Raw genomic sequence first — 24,301 nt, forward strand, 5'->3', positions numbered from 1 at the left:
AGACCTGAGACCAGAAAGCAGAAAGCTCTTCCTGGGAGTTCTCCTAGATTCAGGAAACAGGATATCCCTACTACCACGAAAGAAGCAGAGGACTATTCAGAACAGAGCCAAGGACCTTCTCAAGCATCTCTCCTCCATAAGAGGGGCCAATGGAGGTTCTGGGCCTAATGACGGCTTGCATACCGTGTGTCAGATGGGCCCAGTTCCATTCGAGACCCTTACAGAGGGAAATCCTTGCAAGATGGGACAGGCGTCAGGCTTCACTCGACAAGCCCATCACGCTGCCAGGACCAGTGAAAAGTACGGTACAGTGGTGGACATAGCCCAGGAACCTGCAGGTGGGCGTGCTATGGACAACCTCTCCATACGTGGTAGACACCACAGACCCCAGTATGTGGGGATGGGGAGCCCACGTAGAAGGCAAGATTAGCCAGGGAGAATGGCCAGTAGACATGAGAGACAGATCCTCCAACTTCAGGGAACTCTATGCGGTCTGGGAAGTCCTTCGACGGAACCGGTCGGTTGTGAAGAACCGACACATTCGTATATTGTCCGACACCATAACAGCGGTTTCATTCCTAAAGCACCAGGGGGGCCCCAGGCATCATCCACTCCAGGCACTAGCTGAACGAATATTTGCATGGGCAGAGGAAACTGTCCTCTCAGTAACGGCAGTCCACCTGGAGGGTTCCCAGAACTTGGTAGCGGTCAACCTAAGCAGGCAGCAGGTCTGATCTTCCATCAGCTGTGTCAGCGTTGGGGGACACCCAGAATAGACCTATTCGCAAATCAGAAAAATGCAAAGGTCTCCAGATTCTACTACCTGAACACAGCGGACCACCCGGATGGTGTAGAAGCCCTGAGTCACGTTTGGGAAGAACCCCTCTCGTACGCATTCCCACCATTGGTGCTCATACCGGCGGTACTCAGGAAGATCCGCGAGGACCGCGCGAAGGTGATAACAATAGTCCCATACTGGCCGAGAAGAAGCTGGTTTCCCCTGCTAGGGACCATGGCAGTGAAAAGCCCAGTCGAGCTACCTCTGATGGAAGATGTCATCCACCAGGGCCCGATCCGTCACCGAGATCCAGCAAGACTCCACCTCTCGGCTTGTATCCTGAAAGGGACATCCTGAAGGCAAAGGGCTTATCAGATCAGGTCATATCTGCCCTATTGGCCAGCAGGAAAACGGTTACATCCGCAATCTACCGGAAAATATGGAAGAGATTCTGTCTGGACGGTGGCAGATCCGACCTCGTGGCAGGTACCCCTGACCTCCCTAGTGTCCTAGATTTCCTACAGTCGGGGTATAATAAGGGCCTTAAACCCAGCATTTTAAAGGTTCAGATTTCGGCCTTGAGCTCCTTCTTTGATTATCCGCTAGCCTCTCATCCTTGGGTAATAAGATTCATAAGGGCCACGCAACGTCTTCGCCCCAGGAATAGGCAGCTCACCCCGCCTTGGGACCTTAACCTGGTCCTCAGATCCCTATGTAGGGACCCCTATGTTCCCAGTGAAAGGATGACCATCTCAACTCTCACTCGGAAAACGGCCTTCCTTGTAGCCATTACCATGGCCAAGAGAATAGGGGAACTCCAGGCCCTGTCCACCAAGGATCCATATCTCCAGATTAGAGAAGACCATATAATCCTGAGATTAGATCCAGCATTTATCCCAAAGGTAGCCTCTTACCAAAATATAAACCAGGAGGTAGTGTTACCATCCTTCTGTGACAATCCCCGTAATGGAAAGGAACAGCGTCTCCATTCATTAGACGTGAGACGGGCAGTTATAAACTACCTTGAGGCCACCAACAGTTGGCGCATTGACTCAAATCTGTTCATCCTTTTTGGGGGTAAGAACAAGGGGAAAAAAGCTTCTAAGGCATCCAACGCAAGATGGATTAACTCAGTAATTTCAGACGCCTACCAATCCGAAGGCGCCAACCCGCCAGATACGTTGAGGCCCACTCTACAAGGGCAGTATCGGCCTCTTGGGCCGAGCGAGCGGGTGCCTCGGTTGATCAGATCTGTAGAGCAGCAACCTGTCGCCAGTCTTAATACATTTTGCAAGCACTACAAGCTTGACGTGCTATCAGGTCAACATACTGCATTTGGGAGAAAGGTTCTCCAAGCGGTAATCCCACCCTGAGGAGGTGCTTTGGTACTCTCCATGGTGCTGTCAGGTGGACGTCCTGGAAAATAGGTATTAGACCTACCGGTAATGATGTTTCCAGGAGTCCATCCTGACAGCACGGGTAGTTCCCTCCGTTACGTTATATTATGTAATGTTATGTCATATGCTGTAATATGATTGTATCATTAAAGTATTATTGCATTATCCACGCTGTGGTACTTGTTAAATCACTGAGGGAAAGGGGGTGGGACGGGACCTTTTAACCTCTCGTGTGCTTTCCTGTCCCTGTTAGGAGGAGGAGGACGTCCTCCGTGGTGCTGTCAGGATGGACTCCTGGAAACATCATTACCGGTAGGTCTAATACCTATTTTCTTTCCTCTCCACATTTGAGAAAAACTGATGTCACTCTGATCAAAGTCTGATCAGAATAATCAGACCGTTTTTCTCAGATGTGGAGAATTTAGGCTTGTGAACCTACCCCTATAATAATGGCTTTGAGGGCAGAATTCCGGGGCCATTGGCATGCAGAAGAATAGAGCGATCTTTGGCTGTTTGACCTGTGTCTCAAAGTCACAATGTCTTTGATCTCCTTCGCACATTCTATTTTTTAGTACATGTGTTTCCACAGATACAACATGCATCCATTATAGTCAATGGAGTTGTTCTTGTTCTTTTTTTTGAGGACTAAGTGTCCTAAAAAAACGGAGGCATGTTCCTTTATGATCCTAGCCACGGATCAAAGCACTCATGCTAGTCTATAGGCCAGGGTCAATAATTGGAGAATGAATACAAGCAAGCTCATAAACAGGATACTAGCAAACAAATTAACTAGGAACCAACAATTAGGAAAGGAGTGCTGGATAATAATAATCTCTTTATTTATACAGCGCTAACATATTCCGCAGCACTATACAGTTTGCACACATAATTATTGCTGTCCCCGATGGGGCTCACAATCAAAATTCCCTGTCAGTATGTCTTTGGAATGTGGGAGGAAACTGGAGAACCCGGAGGAAACCCATGCAGACACGGGGAGAACATACAAACTCCTTGCAGATGTTGTCCTTGGTGGGATTTCAACCCAGGACTCCAGCGCCGCAAGGCTGCAGTGCTAACCACTGAGCCACCGTGCTGCCCGGATGGGTTGAGCTGCCTAATAAACCAACTGCTGTCTAGGGATAGGCTGGGGAAGTTAAACCCTGCAAGATACAGCAGGGTTAAAGGGGTTTCATTTTAAAGTTGATTTTAATCAATAAATATTGGAATAATAATAATTACCACAATTGGATGTGTTTAAAAAAACGTATCTCGCATGGACAGTACTCGTGAATGGGTATATTCGCATGAACAATTTTATACACGAATCAACAGTCTGTATGAAAAAAATCCCCTTTTTGGATGAGAATCGCCAATATATTTCAATTTTTAAAAAAACACAAAAATTGAGCTTGGTTTGAGTTGATACACATGTAGCATATAAATGCATGTTGACATTGGCCATAAAAAATAAAACCTGCAAAAGACAAAGTGAGCAAAAACCTTGTTGTAACTAAATAAGTAAAAGCAAAAGTGCATCTAAATAAGAGTTTTTAGTAATACTGTTTTGATCAAAAGTAGCATGAAAGCCATCCCACCACTCTCGCAAGTCTGACCCCGACCTATGGCAGAAGCATGCCTGCTTACAGCTATAATGATTTTGGTTCTGAGAGTATGTGCACACTGATTTTTTTTTTGCTGCGTTATTCTAGAGGAAACGTTGCAGAAACTGCAAGTTTTTCAGGAATTTGGATTTTTTTAAGGAGAGTTTCCACTCAGTTTCTGCTCCAAAAACTCAACAAAAAGACTTCTTGAGCCTCAAGCCTCATGCGAGAGAATCAGATCACAGTGAAGTGACACTCTGACAGACTTTGAGCCGAGTGTCATTGTGGCGCCCCCAGGAGTATGGTCGCCACAGTGGCATTACCTTCCTCCTAGGGAGAGTGATGTCACGCCTGGAAGCAAAGAAGTGTCTCTCTGGCAGTTAATCACTGCATGCAACACAGTTCCCACTCCGGGTCAGCAGAGGGAGGTCTGAACCCAGAACTGAGGGGAGGAGCTGTCTCTGGGGGACAGGAAGGAGTGAGTCAGTTAGTGTGACGAGGGCGTCGTGTGCAGACGTGGAAGAGACGCACTGGGGAGACTGAGGAAAGAGGAGAGCTCAGTCCCAGTGATAGCGCATGATCTGGAGCCTGGTCTCCAAGGGTGTATGGATACTAACGGTCCTGCACCAGAAACCAGAGGAATAGGAAGCTGTAAATGCTCTATTCCCACATAATACTTGGAGGCACAACAGCGACGAGTGAGCCAAGAGAGATAAAAGGCTACAGCTGTCTGCCATGCGAGTGGAGTGTGGATAACATCAGAAAGGAGGAACTCCGGTGTAACTCAGTACTGAGAGTACTTCATAGAGAGTGCTAGTAAGGAGACTGCACAACCCATCTGCCATAGTGATTCCTGATTTGCTTCCAGACTAACCCGCTCCTGTGCCATCTGTACTCAGGACTCTGGAATGCATTTGCCAAGTAAAGTTAAAGAAACTGCATCCTATTGTGTCCTTGCCTTCTTGCTGCAACCTCCCCGGCACTGCTACATCTCTGTGCCTGACACTGCACCTTCCTTCCCAACACCCATCTACACTGCCCTGGGACAACAGCCCTGCCTGTGGAGGGTGTAACGGGGTCTTCCAAGCTGGGGTACCTCTTTCAGTACCACCCCGTATTTTCGGAGGTCCGCTCTGCGTTGGCTGGAGTCTGAATGAATGATGCTGGCTGGAATTCCTCTGAGTGCATGGGCGCATATAAAAGATCACTGCTTCTCCTTGTATTTCCAGTCTGACAACACTTTACTCACAGGACACAGAATATATCACACAGATACAGAGGGCCGGCCAATAGACAAGCGTCAGGCCACACATGCATTACAAAAGCCGCAGGTGGCCGGAGCCTGCGGTTGTTTACTGTGGGAATTACAAAGGTAGGGGGAGGGCGGACGCTGCTGATACATTAGGGACATGCATCTCACATGGAACCTATTATATTTACATAAAACTGCACAACATATTCTGGGTGCTGAGTGGTTCTGTAACATGGCTCCCCTTTTCAGCGACGTGATCGGCATACACAGTCTGATCCTCAACGGATCGGTTTGGGGATGACCGAAGTTTATGGGGTTGGTACAAGTTCCGTTTGTCGACTTAGTCCATCGGCGTTACCATTTTGTTTGCCAGGTCTGTAGTGCATGGTGAAGTCCAGAGGTTGTAGGGCTAAACTCCACTGCAGCAATCTGGAGTTGTCTCCAGAGACCCGATTAAGCCAGACTAGGGGATTATGGTCCGTTAGGAGGGAAAACTGTCGTCCATACAAATATGGTTGCAACTTCTTGAGTGCCCATACTACCACCAGGCACTCCTTCTCGATGGCCGCATAGCTTACTTCACGGGGCAGTAGTTTCTGACTCAGGTAAACTACCGGGTGTTCTTGGCCGTCCGGCCCGACTTGGCTCAGTACTGCCCCCAATCCAAACATAGAAGCGTCTGTATGAACAAGGAAACGTGTAGTTGGATCGGGTGCGGCCAATACAGGGGTATTGGTGAGGGCGTCCTTTAGTTGGCGGAAGGCTTCCTCACACTCTGAGGTCCAGGTTACCTGGCGGGGTTGGTTCTTACGGGTCAAATCAGTGAGGGGCTTGGCTACGCTGCTGTAATTGGGAACAAATTTCCTGTAATACCCCGCTGTCCCTAGAAACGCCATGACCTGGGTTTTAGTGCGTGGCATGGGCCATTTGGCTATGGCCTCAATCTTGGCTGGTTCTGGTCGCTGTTTCCCACTTCCCACCCAATGCCCTAAATACTGAACCTCTGCTTTGCCCACGTGACACTTGTATGGGTTCAGGGTGATTCCGGCCTGGTGGATCCTGTCCAATACTGTTTCTACGTGATTTAGATGCTCTTCCCATGTCGCACTGTAGATGGCGATGTCGTCCAGGTAGGCACAAGCATAGTCCTGGAGACCATCCAGAAGCCGGTCAGCCAGCCTTTGGAAGGTCGCCGAGGCATTCTTCATCCCGAATGGCATAACTCGAAACTGGAATAAGCCGAATGGGGTGACAAATGCCGACTTGGGAATAGCGTCAGGACTAAGGGGAATCTGCCAGTAGCCTTTGCATAGATCGATGGTGGTCAAATACTTTGCCCCACCAGCCGGTCTAACAACTCATCCACACGCGGCATGGGGTATGCATCCATCACTGTTTTCTCATTGAGCTTACGATAATCTACACAAAACCGTGTAGTCCCATCCTTCTTGGGCACTAGCACTACGGGGGATGCCCAGGGACTATCTGACTCTTCAATGACCCCTAAACGCAACATCTCTTGTATCTCTTGTCGCATCCCCTCTCGTACAGACTCAGGGACGCGGAAGGGGTTTTGTCGCAGGGGGGTCTGATCCTGGGTCTCAACCTTGTGTTTGCCAGGCGAGTGTACCCCGGTCTCTCTGAAAACATCCTCTGTCGCAGCCTCAACAATGCCTCCGCCTGCTGTCTCTCCCGGGGGCCTAGGTCTTCACCCAAGTGTACCTGGTCCCATGTTTTAGACTGAGTCCTTTCCCCTAAGACATCCGGCAAGGGAAGTCCGGCTAAATCCTCTGCTTCAGGTGCACAGATGGCCACTACCTCTTCAGGGTGCTCCCGGAAGGGCTTCAGCATATTCACGTGGAACATGCGGATAACCCTGGGGTCGTCACAATCGGCGACATTATAGGTTGTGTCGGCTATTTTCCCACTACCTGGTAGGGCCCCAGCCATGCAGCTTGAAACTTATTCTGCTTAGTGGGCTCTAACACCAGGACCTTCTGTCCTATTTCCAAGGTGCGCTCTCTGGCCCTCCGATCGTACCATATGTGCTGGCGCCGCTGGGTCGCCTGCATGTTCTCACGTACAGCCTGAGTCAGCTCCTGTAGGCGGTCCCGGAATTCCAGCACATAGGGTACAATAGGTACCCCTTCTATGAGGTCCTCCCCTTCCCAGTGTTCCAGCACTAAGTCTAGGGGTCCCCTTACCCGTCTCCCGTATACCAGCTCGAACGGGGAGAACCCCGTGGATTCTTGGGGCACCTCCCGATAGGCAAACAGGAGGTGTGGCAAGAATTTCTCCCAGTCCCTGTAGGTCCTGGTAAAAGTCCCAATGAGCTGTTTTAATGTCCCGTTAAAGCGTTCACACAACCCATTGGTTTGCGGGTGGTACGGGTTGCTTCTAATGGACTTTACGCCGCACAGCTTCCACAGTTGTTTGGTCACCTCTGCTGTAAACTGGATACCCTGGTCCGAGATAATCTCCCGGGGAAATCCAACCCGTGAGAAAACCTGGAGCAGGGCGGCCGCCACCGTCTCTGCCAGTATGTTAGGTAAAGCAACCGCCTCTGGATACCGTGTGGCATAATCTACCACTGTCAATATATACTTTTTCCCGGACGGACTGGGTTTGGCTAACGGCCCTATCAGATCGACCGCTACTCGGCTAAATGGTTCCTCCACAATGGGGAGGGGGCGTAATTTGGCCTTGCATCGATCCCCCCTCTTGCCATTGCGCTGACAACTGTCACAGGTCTGGCAGTACTGACGAACATCATAGGTTACCCCCGGCCAAAAGAAGTTTTGTGTCAGACGATGCCTGGTGCGACTGACGCCGAAGTGCTCGGCCAAGGGTATATCGTGAGAGATTCGCAGTAGCTCCTGCCTATACTTCTTGGGAACTACCAGCTGTTGTTTTATAGTGGGGCTCGTCCCTGTGTGGTGCTGCTCTGTGATCCGGTAGAGGAGTTCCTGCTTCCATACAAACTGTTCCCCTTCTAGTACTCCTCTCCCCTCCTGTGCCTTCCCACGATATCCCTCCAATGAAGGATCCTCAAGTAACTCCCTATTAAATTCATCTGGGGTGGCCCAAGAAATGTGTCTGGCTATGGGAATACGTGCAGGGCTGGGATGTCTTACCTGGGCCTCCTCTGAGTGTGATTCCGCCTCCGCAGCTCAAGCTTGTCTCCGGGTGGTCACAGGATAGGTCTCAGCCACAGGGGCCACCGAGAATGCAGACAACATGGGCCCCAAGTCATTTCCCAGCAAGACGTCTGCAGGCAAATCCTCCATCAAGCCGACCTCAACAAGGCCATCCCCGACTCCCCAGTTCAGGTGAATCCTGGCAGTGGGTAGTCGATGTATGGCTCCCCCTGCTACACGGACTGCCACTGTCCGGTCCGTCTTCTCTTGGTCCCGGGCGAGATGAGGCTTCACAAGGGTCAAAGTTGCTCCGGAATCTCTTAGTCCCTGCATACGTTTCCCATTAACCCACACGACCTGTCGATGCTGTTGTTGATTATCTGCCCGGGCTGCCTGCACGGGGTCTACTTCATGCAGCACTTCCTCCATCTCTTCCACTCCTTGGTTAGTCGTAGCCCCCAATGCCGGGTCAACTTCGCCTTGGTAGCAGTATACAGCAGCCTGGCTGAAGGTAGCTGTTCCTGCCTTTGGCCACTGGGTATGCTGAGTCCGGTTGGGGCATTGTCTTTGCAGGTGGCCCAGCTGACGGCAGGTGTGGCATCGCGCCCCAGGGGGACTGTGGTAGGCCGGGTTTCTAGCTGATCCCCCTACAATCTTCAGTGGTTTGGTGCCCTCCAGGTCCATGGGCGGGCCCCTAGTGACCACCTTTGATCCGGAGAACTGCGGCCTCCTGGCATCATGATGTTCATCAGCCAGATGAGCGGCTTCCTCAAGAGTCGTTGGCCGCCTGTCCCGAAGCCATTCCTGTGTCTCGGGGTTTAGTCCATTAAAGAATCGTACTAACAGGAAGAGCTGGAGGACGTCCTCCCTAGTGGTTGCTTGGCTCCCGTGTACCCACTGTAGCAGTGACCGCCGTAATTTACAGGCCCATTCAGCGTGGGTATCGGTTACGAGTTTTATAAGTCCACGGAACTTTTGGTGATAGGCCTCTGGTGTCAGCGCATACCGGGCCAAGATCACTTCTTTGATCCGCTCATAGTCCATACAGTCCTCATCGGGTACCATGCGATAGGCGTCCGCTGCCCGGTCTGTCAGCTTGCTGGCCAGAATCTGAACCCGTTCCTCCGGCTTTACTTGATGAAGGGCACACTGCCGCTCAAAGTCCTGCAGAAAGCCATCAATGTCTTCCTCTGCATCCCCCAACTGTCGGAAGGCATTGTACTGGATCTTTTTGTGGCTTACTGTTGAAGGTACCTGGTCGAAGGCCAGAGCTCCCCCTGCTCGCTGACTCTCCTCTCTCCGCTCTGCCATCTCCATCTTGGCCAGCTCCACTTTGGTCCGCTCTGCCATCTCCATCTTGGCTAGCTCTATCCTGGTCCGCTCGGCCATCTTTTCCTTCAGATCAGTACGCACATCAGCCATCACCTCTCGTATGATCTCTACTGCAGGGTATGGGCCATAGAGCGCCAGTCTGTTCTTTACCTCCCTCTGGAATTCGGTCTCCTCCACGTTCACATTGGGGGGCGCTGCACTGTCGTGTTCCATGATGGCTGCTATCAAATCCGCTTTTGTTTTGTTGCTGGCGATCAACCCTCGGGCTTCCACCAGATCTTTTAATGTAGTCCTCTTTAACTTCTGGTAGTTATTTTCCATTCATTCCTTTCCTCCTGTAGAAGGGGTATCAAATCTCGCTGTCTGTCACCAGTGTAACGGGGTCTTCCAAGCTGGGGTACCTCTTTCAGTACCACCCCGTATTTTCGGAGGTCCGCTCTGCGTTGGCTGGAGTCTGAATGAATGACGCTGGCTGGAATTCCTCTGAGTGCATGGGCGCATATAAAAGATCACTGCTTCTCCATGTATTTCCAGTCTGACAACACTTTACTCACAGGACACAGAATATATCACACAGATACAGAGGGCCGGCCAATAGACAAGCGTCAGGCCACACATGCATTACAAAAGCCGCAGGTGGCCGGAGCCTGCGGATGTTTACTGTGGGAATTACAAAGGTAGGGGGAGGGCGGACACTGCTGATACATTAGGGACATGCATCTCACATGGAACCTATTATATATACATATAACTGCACAACATATTCTGGGTGCTGAGTGGTTCTGTAACAGAGGGTTATAACATCTTGGCTGCACCACACCATCTGTCCCAGCGGATCTGTCTGCAGCGTCGGCTTAACATCTTCATTGCCGAACATCACAGGTGGCGTCACGAATCATCTATTCATAAACTTTATTCCATCACTTCACTCCCTTACATGGACGCTCAGGGCCACGGACCAGGTCACCGCTACTGTGACACTTCCCTGTGAAATACCGGCCCAGTGCCGAGTACCCCATTGCCCAGGCGGGCGATCCATTTTGGCGTCACGAACAGGATTAACGGAGCCCGGTATCCCCAGGTCCTGTGTGCCAGAGACTGTGTTTGGTGCTATAGACTGTGTGCGAAATTGGCGCCATTGCTGCCATTATCCCGCTGATTGGCGTGCGCGGGACGAAAAGGGGGCAGACCTTCGTGGGCGGAGCCAGCCGAGAACGTGAAAGGAGAAGAGCACGTGGGAAGTGAGAAGCTGAGGCCTGCAGTTCCGGCGTCCCCTGATCCAGCCAAGGAGCGGCATCCGGTAAGCCAGCGCAACCCCGCGGCCTGGCCCACGTTAACTAGGGGGGAGAGAAAATGTCTGAGGACAACGCCAATGCAGCAGCGGACGCTCCTGCTATCCTCTCAGCGCCACCAGATGCAGGGTCCAGCACAGCTGTGGCTCCAACAGCGCCACTGAATCCGGCAGCCAGCGCTGCCTCCAGGGCACCGCAAGAATCAGTGCCCACCGCAGCGGTCCCCATAATGCCGCTGTCCATGCCCTACATACCGGGAGCCGCCTGGCTACCGCAGTACTCGGGTGAGTCACATACCCTGAGTGAATTCAAAGAGAGACTGTGCAGCTTGTCCGAAGTGTATCCCCTGTCTGAAAGTCAGAAAGTGAACATTCTTATTGGGCAGCTAACAGGTGCAGCGCAGAAAGAAGTAAAAGCCTGGCAGGACACTGATAAAGAGACTGTTAAAAAGATCCTGGCTAAGCTCAGAAGCACCTTTGACACCCACACTGCAGCTGAAATAAAGATGAGATTCTTTGGATGTAAGCAGAGAGCGCAGGACAGTATACGGGACTCTGCTCTTAACCTGCAGGAGGCGCTGCGAGCCATAAAGCAGATGGATCCAGACAGTGTGCAGGACGGAGACAGACTGTTAAAGGAGCAGTTTATTGAAGGACTCCTATCCAGTACCCACAGAGCACAGCTGCGCATTATAGCCCTGCAGAACCCTGACCTGGATTTTGCAGACTTCAAGGACAGGGCTATCCGGGAGCTGCATGAACCAACTGTCAGCCGTCCAGCGCCCCATAGGCGCCCAGCAATCACCTACCACCAGGAAAAAACATCTTTCCTCCTCAACCCTGTGGAGGCTGATGCACAGACTCTGGACAATGACCCATCTTCGGAACTGCGACTTCAGGTCCAGGAGTTGACCAAAGGTATGGCTGCACTTGCCAAAACCGTGCAGTCCCTGCAGGAGTCCTCCAAGGAGAAGATCCAGTTGGCCTCCAGTCCAGAGGACGTCCCATGGATGCGGAGGAAGAGGATCCCGCCACTCCGAGGGAGGAACAGTGATCGCTATGACCAGAACGGACGTCCCATCTGTCGTCACTGCCACAAGGCAGGCCACCTCGCAAGATTCTGTCCCTTAAACGAGTAACCCCTGGGGCAGAGGGCCAACCCCCAGGAGTAGGACCACAAGGCCCAAGGAACTGGCGAGCTAAGTATGTTGGAGGGAGACCGGTCCTCCCAGTGGTGATTGATGGCATCCCCATGAACGCTTTGCTGGACACTGGTTCAAAGGTGACAGCTATGCCATATATCCTTTACAAGCGGTATTCGGCTGACTCTGAACTTACCCGTGGCCCAACTGATGAACTGACAGTAGTTGCTAGTAATGGTCAATCTTTACCGCAGATAGGATGTAAAGAAATTACTGTTAAAGTGGGTCGAGTAGAGTTAAAATCTCAAGGTCTGATAGTTGTGGATAATGATCGACGAGAATGTAACCCAATGATGACTCTTGGTACAAATGTAATTGAAAATTGTCTTTCCGAGGTTATTGTCTTGTTGCAACAGGTGGCTGAGACTGCTGGTTCCTGTGAACAACGAGTCCTGCAGAAGGAGATCAGAGCCCTGATGCAAAGACAGCAGGTAGAACTCTCTGGCGGAGAAATTGGCAGCGTCAGAGTGAGTGATTCTTTTCCCATTGCAATACCCCCCAGATGTGAAATGATGATTTGGTGTCGGGCAGCCATAGGCCTCAGAGGGAAGGATTACCAGGCAGTGGTAGAACCAGTGTACTCTGATCAGGGCCGCCATCAGGGCATGACAGCCCTTACTGCTGTATGGGGCCCGATGAACATCAGTACAGAAGGGGGCCCGCAGATCAGGGGCCCCGCTCCTGTGCTGACAGTCATCGGGCCCCAAGTGCTGTGCGTCATAGGGGCGCCGGGCAGGCCCCAAGTGTGCGCTGCGATCGGGCCCGCAGCGCACACATCAGCAGAGCCGCCACAGCGCCCGACATCCGAAAGATAGAGAAGAGCTGAAGGACCTGTGGTGACGTCATCATTATCACAGGCCTTCAGCATTGATCAGATCCGCCCCCTTATCACATGACGATGACGTCACCACAGGTCCTTTCAGCTCACACAGCAGCAGCTCCATCTTCAGCGCAGGAGCGAGGTCAGGTAAGAAGAAAGTTTTTATTTTTATTTTTGAAAGGGGCAATATGTATCCCTGGCAGAATGGAGACACGGGGGCAGGATTGGAGACACACAGGGGCAAATATGGAGACGGGGCAGGATTGGAGTCACACAGGGGCAAATATGGAGACAGGGGGCAGGATTGGAGACACAGGGGCAAATATGGAGACAGGGGGCAGGATTGGAGACACAGGGGTAAATATGGAGACAGGGGGCAGGATTGGAGACACAGGGGCAAATATGGAGACAGAGGGCAGGATTGGAGTCACACAGGGGCAAATATGGAGACGGGGCAGGATTGGAGACATACAGGGGCAAATATGGAGACAGCGGGCAGGATTGTAGTCACACAGGGGCAAATATGGAGACAGGGGGCAGGATTGGAGTGACACAGGGGCAAATATGGAGACAGCGGGCAGGATTGTAGTCACACAGGGGCAAATATGGAGACAGGGGGCAGGATTGGAGACACAGGGGCAAAAATGGAGACGGGGCAGGATTGGAGTCACACAGGGGCAAATATGGAGACGGGGCAGGATTGGAGACACACGGGCAAATATGGAGACAGCGGGCAGGATTGTAGTCACACAGGGGCAAATGTGGAGACGGGGCAGGATTGGAGTCACACAGCGGCAAATGTGGAGACGGGGCAGGATTGAAGTCACACAGGGGCAAATGTGGAGACGGGGCAGGATTGGAGACACACAGGGGCAAATATGGAGACAGCGGGCAGGATTGGAGTCACACAGGGGCAAATATGGAGACAGGGGGCAGGATTGGAGACACACAGGGGCAAATATGGAGACAGCGGGCAGGATTGTAGTCACACAGGGGCAAATATGGAGACAGGGGGCAGGATTGGAGGCTCGGGCAAATATGGAGACAGGGGGCAGGATTGGAGTCACACAGGGGCAAATATGGAGAAGGTGCAGGATTGGAGACACACAGGGGCAAATATGGAGACAGCGGGCAGGATTGTAGTCACACAGGGGCAAATGAGACAGGGGGCAGGATTGGAGTCACACAGGGGCAAATGTGGAGACGGGGCAGGATTGAAGTCTCACAGGGGCAAATGTGGAGACAGGGGGCAGGATTGTAGTCACACAGGGGCAAATGTGGAGACAGGGGGCAGGATTGGAGTCACACAGGGGCAAATGTGGAGACGGGGCAGGATTGAAGTCACACAGGGGCAAATGTGGAGACAGGGGGCAGGATTGGAGTCACACAGGGGCAAATATGGAGACAGGGGGCAGGATTGTAGTCACGCAGGGGCAAATGTGGAGACAGGGGGCAGGATTGAAGACACACAGGGGCAAATATGGAGACAGGGGGCAGGATTGAAGTCACACAGGGGCAAATGTGGAGACAGGGGGCAGGATTGGAGTCACACAGGGGCAAATGTGGAGACAGGGGGCAGGATTGGAGTCACACAGGGGCAAATATGGAGACAGGGGGCAGGATTGGAGTCACACAGGGGCAAATGTGGAGACAGGGGGCAGGATTGGAGTCACACAGGGGCAAATGTGGAGACAGAGGGCAGGATTGGAGACACACAGGGGCAAATATGGAGACAGGGCGCAGGATTGGAGACACACAGGGGCAAATATGGAGACAGGGGGCAGGATTAGAGACACACAGGGCCAAATATGTAGACACGGTGGCAAAATGCAAGACATGGGGGTAGAATGCAAGACATGGGGGTAGAATGCAAGACATGGAGGCAAAATGCAAGACATGGGGGCAGAATGCAGACTTGGGGACAGAATGCAAGACATGGGGGCAGAATGCAGACATGGGGGCAGAATGCAGACATGGGGACAGAATGCAAGACATGGGGGCAGAATGCAAGACATGGCAGAATGCAGACATGGGTGCAGAATACACACATGATGGGGGCAGAATATGACAGTGAGACACAGGAGGGGGCTGAATGTGACAGTGAGACATGGGGCAGAAAGGACATGGGGCAGAATGTGAGACATGAGGGCAGAATGTGAGACATGAGGGCAGAATGCAGAACGTGAGGGCAGAATGCAAGATATGGGGGCAGAATGCAGACATGGAGGCAGAATGTGACAGTAAGACACAGGGGGGGGGCAGAATGGGACATTGAGACACAGGAGGGGGCAGAATGTGAGACATGGGGGCAGAATCTGACAGTGAGACACAGGAGGGGGCAGAATGTGACAGTGAGACACAGGAGGGGGCAGAATGTGAGACATGGGGCAGAATGTTACAGTGAGACACAGGAGGGGGCAGAATGTGACAGTGAGACACAGAAGGGGGCAGAATGCCCATGGGGGCAGAATGTGAGACACGGGGTCAGAATGGACATGGGGGCATAATGTGACAGTAAGACACAAGAGGGGGCAGAATGTGACAGTGAGACACGGGAGGGTGCAGAATGTGACAGTAAAACACAGGAGGGGACAGAATGTGAGGCACGGGGGCAGAATGTGACAGAGAGACACAGGAGGGGGCAGAATGTGACAGTGAGACACAGGAGGGGGCAGAATGTGAGACACAGGGTACAGGATGGGAGACACATGGTGCAGGATCATGGGGCAGGATGGATACGATGTAGACAGATGGGGCAGGATCTGGAGATCATGTGGGGGCACAATGGATACTCATGAGGGCAGGATGAGAGAAAATATGGCTGGAGCCAGGATGGGGGATATTATTACCATAGGGGCTAATTAAGGGATATTATTACTGCAGTGATGTATTTATTTTATTTTTTTGAGGATACTTTTTTAAATGGGGGGAGGTTCTGTTACTGTGCAGAGCGACACTATGTCGCCTTTTTTTCTTCTTCATCTGGTGTAGTGTAGAAATTGGGAAAAAAATTATGTAATGTGTTCTGCAAGTGGAGCTCTAGATAACTGTGTTATTTCCTCCAGAGACAAGCCCTGGCTGGAAGACGTGATGGCGATCTGTGCTGGATGAAAGATGAAAAGCAAAGATGAAGGACTTCACCTAGAGACATCACTGGTGAGTTTGTGTTACCTGTACAATGACACTATACACTATATACAGAGTGCCTTTGTACAATGTCACCAGTGATCACTGTATTACCTGTACACTGACACTATATACAGAGGTCCTGTGCATAATGTCACCAGTGATCACTGTATTACCTGTACACTGACACTATATACAGAGTTCCTGTGTATAATGTCACTGGTGATCACTGTATTACCTGTACACACACTACATACTAAGTACAGATCTCCTGTGTATAATGGCACTTATGGTGATAGTAATATGTTTTTTTATTAATGATCAGTATTGTAGTATTCAGTCACCATGTGCTGGTAATATGTGGTCTGGTCATGGTGCGGTGGTATTTGTCCCTTGTATGTGCTATTATTCTGTCACTGGTGGTAATATGTGGCCTGGACATGGTATGGCTGTATTTGTTCCCTGTATGTGGTATTATTGGTCACCATGTGGTGGTAATATGGTGTCTGGGCATGGTGTGGTGGTATTTGTCCCTTTGGATGTGATATTATTGGTCATTTTAAAAATTGAAAAATAAATAAAAAAATATACCTAAATTGTATTGGATATTTTAGCAAATGTTTAATAAGTTAGAGTAGAATAGGGCTCAGCCAAAAGAGTCTACCTAGTGGTGGCAGATTTAAAAAATCTTTTGGTCATAACAAGAGCTGCTGGCTATGTGTGTGATCTGGAGATGGGAACTGTTAATGTGTGATTGGTGAGAAGTGGAATTTTTCTAAGAGAGAGCGGTGGGGCTGTGGACAGTTTGAGGTATGGAGAGCGGGGCTGGGGTGGAGCCTGGGTGGAGTCTCAAGGGGGCCCAAAAAATTTTGCCAGTATGGGGCCCCAAAATTCCTAGTGGCAGTCCTGTGCACGCGCCACTGTACAGATTCAGTGTATATGTATGATCCAGGACTCCACTCTATGTACAGGCTCATCGTATATCCGAGAGCCCTAAGAAATAGGATTATTTGGAGGGTGCACAGTACATGCTGTCTATGTATAGGACCTGTCAGTATCAAGCAGCCATCAACACCGGTAGCACCTATCTTCTCTCTATTCAGAAATGGATTTCCCCTTTAAGAAAGTTGCAGTTAAAGGGAATCTGTCACCATGACTTCACCCCCAAACTATATATATTCATATGTAGCTCTGTCAACGACAAGCTCAGAAGTACCTTTACATGGCCAGTTTGTTTCTCTATTACTGAGAAATCAGCAACTAGATATGCAAATGAGGCTGAAGAGCTAGTTGTAGATCTGAATCCTCCGTCACTCCAGCTCTATTCCCCCTCCTGCTTGACCAACAGCTCCTTTGCCTGCTGTCACACATCATAGAGGCTGTCCGTCAAGCAGGAGGAAGCCGCTCTGGGTGGAGAACAGAACTGGAGTGACAGAGGCTTCTGATTTACAAATAGCCCTTCGTCCTCATTTGCCTATCAACACAAACACTGATTTCTCAGGAATGGGGGAACGGAGTGGCCATGTAAAAGTATTGCTGGACTTGTCTTTGCACATATAAATAGTTTGGGGTGTAAAATCCTGCTGATGGATTCCCTTTAGAGCTGTGTTCCCACAATGAGCTTTTGATGTTGCAGATTTTCTGCACCTATTATGGTAAGTAAGATAGGTTACTTGCATTTTATCAAAAATACACAGAGTAAAAAAAAAAAAAATCACACGAAAAATGCTTTGTGGAAACAGATTTTGTTGCAGACATTTCTGTCACTGAATTTTATCACTGGGGAAAAAAAGATTTCTCAATATTTTTTCCACAACATTAGGCCTCATATGTCAGAACAGGCCTCGTTGCCCATAGCAACCAAGCACAGAGCAGCTTTCATTTTACCTCACCTGTGTATAAGCTGGGCTTTGGCTGCTCTGGATAGTAAAAGGCATTCATGTGTCCAACATATGATACTATTTCCTCATACATTTACCTCACAGAAACGTAGTCCTGATATACAGAACCGTTCTGTAATAATGATGTAATGTATAGGCATTAATGTACACAAACACTGAAGTCGCTGCTATAATACTATTACCAGGTTATATTTGCTCGCACACATCCCGGTGTGGTCCTGTTACATTCACAGGAGGTTTCCACTAAGCTACAGATAAGATTGTGTTTAATGCTTATCCAATATGTCTCATGCATCAACCCTGCTGGCTACGACTCTCCCTGCGCCATAATCCTCCGTGAGAAAGTGTGCTCCATTTTATTGACATGTATTTACGTCAGGCTGTGTTCACACACAGCATTTTTTTAGCGGTTTTTACCGCGGTTTTCACTATAAAACCGCTAAAAATAAGCTGCACAGTCATTTCTATGCATTTTGCACTTTGTGTGCACATTGATGCATTTTTTACCGCGAAAAAAACGCATCGCGGTAAAAAACAGACATGGGGGCAGAATGCAGACATGGGGGCAGAATGCAAGACATGGCAGAATGCAGACATGGGTGCAGAATACACACATGATGGGGGCAGAATGCAGACATGGGGGCAGAAGGCAAGACATGGGGACAGGCAGAATATGACAGTGAGACACAGGAGGGGGCTGAATGTGACAGTGAGATACAGGAGGAGGCTGAATGTGACAGTGAGACACAGGAGGGGGCAGAATGTGACAGTGAGACATGGGGCAGAAAGGACATGGGGCAGAATGTGAGACATGAGGGCAGAATGTGAGACATGAGGGCAGAATGCAGAACGAGAGGGCAGAATGCAAGATATGGGGGCAGAATGCAGACATGGGGGCAGAATGTGACAGTAAGACACAGGGGGGGGCAGAATGGGACATTGAGACACAGGAGGGGGCAGAATTTGAGACATGGGGGCAGAATGTGACAGTAAGACACAGGAGGGGGCAGAATGTGACAGTGAGACACAGGAGGGGGCAGAATGTGACAGTGAGACACAGGAGGGGGCAGAATGTGACAGAGAGACACAGGAGGGGGCAGAATGTGACAGTGAGACACAGGAGGGGGCAGAATGTGACAGAGAGACACAGGAGGGGGTAGAATGTGACAGAGAGACACAGGAGGGGGCAGAATGTGACAGTGAGACACAGGAGGGGGCAGAATTTGAGACATGGGGCAGAATGTGACAGTGAGACACAGGAGGGGGCAGAATGTGACAGTGAGACACAGGAGGGGGCAGAATGTGACAGAGAGACACAGGAGGGGGCAGAATGTGACAGTGAGACACAGGAGGGGGCAGAATGTGACAGAGAGACACAGGAGGGGGCAGAATGTGACAGAGAGACACAGGAGGGGGCAGAATGTGACAGTGAGACACAGGAGGGGGCAGAATGTTACAGTGAGACACAGGAGGGGGCAGAATGTGACAGTGAGACACAGAAGGGGGCAGAATGCCCATGGGGCAGAATGTGAGACACGGGGACAGAATGGACATGGGGGCATAATGTGACAGTAAGACACAAGAGGGGGCAGAATGTGACAGTGAGACACAGGAGGGTGCAGAATGTGACAGTGAAACACAGGAGGGGACAGAATGTGAGGCATGGGGGCAGAATGTGACAGAGAGACACAGGAGGGGGCAGAAAGTGACAGTGAGACAGGCTGTGTTCACACACAGCGTTTTTTTAGCGGTTTTTACCGCGGTTTTCACTATAAAACCGCTATAAAACTGCTAAAAATAAGCTGCACAGTCATTTCTATGCATTTTGCACTTTGTGTGCACATTGATGTGTTTCTTACCGCGAAAAAACCGCATCGCGGTAAAAAACGCAGCATGCACATTAATTTTGCGGTTTTTTTACGCGGTTTAGGCTTCTCCCATGCTTTTAGAAACCGCTGCGGTAAAAAGCGCACATACCCTCAGGGGAACAAGCCCCAAGGGACAAAACACTATAGAAAGCCTTTTATCACCAATAATACCATTATACTAAGCAAAAATAATGCCGCCATACTGTGACCACAATCATATCTACTACATAGTGAAAATATAATATTACCAATACTTCTAGAGCACAAACGCATACAGTACAAAAAAACATATTCTCAATAATATTGCCACACTGTGACCATAACTATTCCCCCTACATATATATTACCAATACTTCTAGAGCACAAACGCATACAGTACAAAAAAAAACATATTCTCAATAATATTGTCACACTGTTGTGAGTTCATTTTCCCCTTCATTACTGAGGCCCGAGGAACTCCCTCTTCTGGTAAAGAAAGGTAGTGAGCCTGATTATCAAACACCTGAGGCTGGTGATGATGACTGGCTGAGTGGAGTTACTGACTGGATATAAGGCTGCCGACGCCCTTCTGCCCTGCGGGTGATTTCTCTGTGGGATCCTTGGAGACCAGTCTGAATTCCTGCTCCTCTAAAGCTAAGTTTGCTGCTCGGCCTTTTGCGTTTGTGCTTTGACTTTGTTTTGCTTTGTTTTTCTGGATTTCTTCCATTCCCTGCTGGGGTGTGCTGAATTCCTTTAGCTCTGTCTTCTGAAAATACCTGAGTGCTGATTTAGTTTTTGAAGCCTAGCTGCTTCAGGGCCTTTTTCATATCAGCTTGTTAGCTTATGTCTTTGATAGGGTTTTGGCAGATTGCAGACAGCAGCCTTCCTGTCCTTTCCTATCTAGGTAGTTTTGGGCCCCGTTTTTGCTCAGTCTATCTTTCTTTCTGTGTTAGTGTTTTCATCTTGCTTCACCGTCATTATATGTTGGGGGCTGCCTATTGCTTTGGGGTCTGCTCTGGGGCAGTTTAGATTTCCCCTGTCTTTCTTTAGGCCTAGTTAATTCTCCGGCTGTGATCGAGGGGTCTAGGGCATCGTAGGAACCCCCCACGGCTACTGCTAGTTGTGTTGATAGGTTCAGGGGTCTGCAATCTGATAATTGCCAACTTCTCTGGTTTTCTGGACTTAGCTTGTATTTCTGCTTTTGCCTCCTACGGTGACTCATTCATAACACCACACTGTGACCATAACTATTCCCGCTACATATATATTACCAATACTTCTAGAGCACAAACGCATGCAGTACAAAAAAAACATATTCTCAATAATATTGCCACACTGTGACCATAACTATTCCCGCTACATATATATATTACCAATACTTCTAGAGCACAAACGCATACAGTACAAAAAAAAACATATTCTCAATAATATTGCCACACTGTGACCATAACTATTCCCACTACATATATATTACCAATACTTCTAGAGCACAGATGCATACAGTACAAAAAAAAACATATTCTCAATAATATTGCCACACTGTGACCATAACTATTCCCACTACATATATATTACCAATACTTCTAGAGCACAAACGCATACAGTACAAAAAAACATATTCTCAATAATATTGCCACACTGTGACCATAACTATTCCCGCTACATATATATTACCAATACTTCTAGAGCACAAACGCATACAGTACAAAAAAAAACATATTCTCAATAATATTGCCACACTGTGACCATAACTATACCCACTACATATATATTACCAATACTTCTAGAGCACAAACGCATACAGTACAAAAAAAACATATTCTCAATAATATTGCCACACTGTGACCATAACTATTCCCGCTACATATATATTACCAATACTTCTAGAGCACAAACGCATACAGTACAAAAAAAAACATTCTCAATAATATTGCCACACTGTGACCATAACTATTCCCACTACATATATATTACCAATACTTCTAGAGCACAAACGCATACAGTACAAAAAAAAACATTCTCAATAATATTGCCACACTGTGACCATAACTATTCCCACTACATATATATTACCAATACTTCTAGAGCACAAACGCATACAGTACAAAAAAACATATTCTCAATAATATTGCCACACTGTGACCATAACTATTCCCGCTACATATATATTACCAATACTTCTAGAGCACAAACGCATACAGTACAAAAAAAAACATATTCTCAATAATATTGCCACACTGTGACCATAACTATTCCCGCTACATATATATTACCAATACTTCTAGAGCACAAACGCATACAGTACAAAAAAACATATTCTCAATAATATTGCCACACTGTGACCATAACTATTCCCACTACATATATATTACAAATACTTCTAGAGCACAAACGCATACAGTACAAAAAAAAACATTCTCAATAATATTGCCACACTGTGACCATAACTATTCCCACTACATATATATTACCAATACTTCTAGAGCACAAACGCATACAGTACAAAAAAAACATTCTCAATAATATTGCCACACTGTGACCATAACTATTCCCACTACATATATATTACCAATACTTCTAGAGCACAAACGCATACAGTACAAAAAAAACATATTCTCAATAATATTGCCACACTGTGACCATAACTATTCCCGCTACATATATATTACCAATACTTCTAGAGCACAAACGCATACAGTACAAAAAAAAACCATTCTCAATAATATTGCCACACTGTGACCATAACTATTCCCACTACATATATATTACCAATACTACAGAACAAAGCGCAAGTTTAACGACCAATAATACCATATACTAGGCCAAGCTAATACCGCCAAACCCTAACCAAAACTGTGTCCACTACATATAAAATGAAAATTACCTTACTTCTACAAAACATTACAAGCTGCACAAAGTCTACTATTACCAACAATACCTCTATACTAGGATGAAATAATACCGCCACACCATAACCACAGCCGTATCCCCACATAGACAACAAATATTATTACTGTACTTTTACACTGTACAAAAACTAATATTACAATAATACTTCTATACTCAGTTTAAATGATGCCGCCACACCATATCCACAAACATTTCTACACCATAATGAATAGTATTAAAATACCTATACTGTGAAAAGCCAATTACTGCCAATAATACTACTATACGTGGCTGAAGTAATACTGTTACACGATGGTAGCAACCATTTCCACTTTTTAATGAATGAATACTATTACCATACGACTACAAAACAAAACACACTGTATAAAGCCATCATTTTCAATGATACCGCTATACTAATCCAAAATAAAACCGCTAAACCATAACCAAAACCATTTCCACTACATAATTAATAATTAATGTTACTAAACTTCTATGGAACAGAACACGCTTTTTTCAAAGCCAAATAGTGCCAATAATATCACAATACACCTACAACTGTTCCTACACACGCTCACCATCATGCCACTACCATCCATCCATCTATCCATCCATTTTTTTCTTAAAGTGTTAAAACTTTTCTGTGTGCCATTATAAATGGTTTGACTTCTTCTTGTGCTTTTCCAGTGAATGAGAAGACTTCCGAAGTTATCCAGGTGGCTTCAGACATGCCTCTTTTCCTAACATCACGGGAGAAAAAGCTGTCGGATTTCTGTGGAAAGTCACATATGGTTTAACAAAGTAAGAATGACAGCATTGTTGAATTTTATGAAACGGGTACAATACGCTAAGGGACACTGAGAAGCTTCTCTGAAGAAGCAGAAAGCGAAACGCATTAGGGGGCTCAAGTCCTGGTAAGTATGAAGTATTTATTCATGATCTGAAATGTTTATGGTGGTCCTCCACTCTTGAATACCTGAAGGTGTCTCGCTTCTTTAAAGGTTGAATTTAATGCACTTTCTATTTATTCCTCTGTGGCTGCTATTATATTCCCATATGCCTCCATTTTAACTGACTCCACTAGATAGAGACATTGTGGACTGTTGATTTATACGGACTTTCTTTAATATACATGTAAAAAAAAATTGCGAAAATTGAGCACAATTTCTTCATATAGATTCATACTCTAATTAGTGTTCTAAACACCATCCAATGATCACTTCATAAAATAATACAGTTTATTAATTTACATTTACCAGTGACATGACTTTTGCAGTAGATTCCCTTTTTAATTATGTTTTTATAGTTTTTGTCTGAATTATATGTTAATCAAATGTATCTGTTTATTTAATTCAGTATCCTTTTTGGCTATATGATTTATTTATACTCCCATGAACTTGTAGGACCTTCTTAGGCTATATGTATGTATACGGCAGGTTAAGATCTACCCTCCTTTTTCCAGATCATAAATTAAATTAAAAAAAACAAACATATTTTGAATCGGAGCATCTGCCCGAATAACCACTTCATACTATTTAGTAAGTATCAAACTGAAATGGTAGAGTCATTGATTTTTGGCTAGTTAACCTCCCCCCCCCCCCCCGAAAAAAAAAAAGAGATAAAAAAAAGTCATATGGAGCTCAAAATATGGTAGTAATAAAAATTCAGCTCATATCGACCCAAACAAAAAAGGGTTATAGCCCTATGAAAGTGAGGTGCAAAAATCGA

Source organism: Dendrobates tinctorius, unplaced genomic scaffold, assembly GCF_039654945.1.
Source record: "Dendrobates tinctorius isolate UK_male_01 unplaced genomic scaffold, ASM3965494v1 ptg000224l, whole genome shotgun sequence".
In the NCBI taxonomy this organism is placed as follows: Eukaryota; Metazoa; Chordata; class Amphibia; order Anura; family Dendrobatidae; genus Dendrobates; species Dendrobates tinctorius.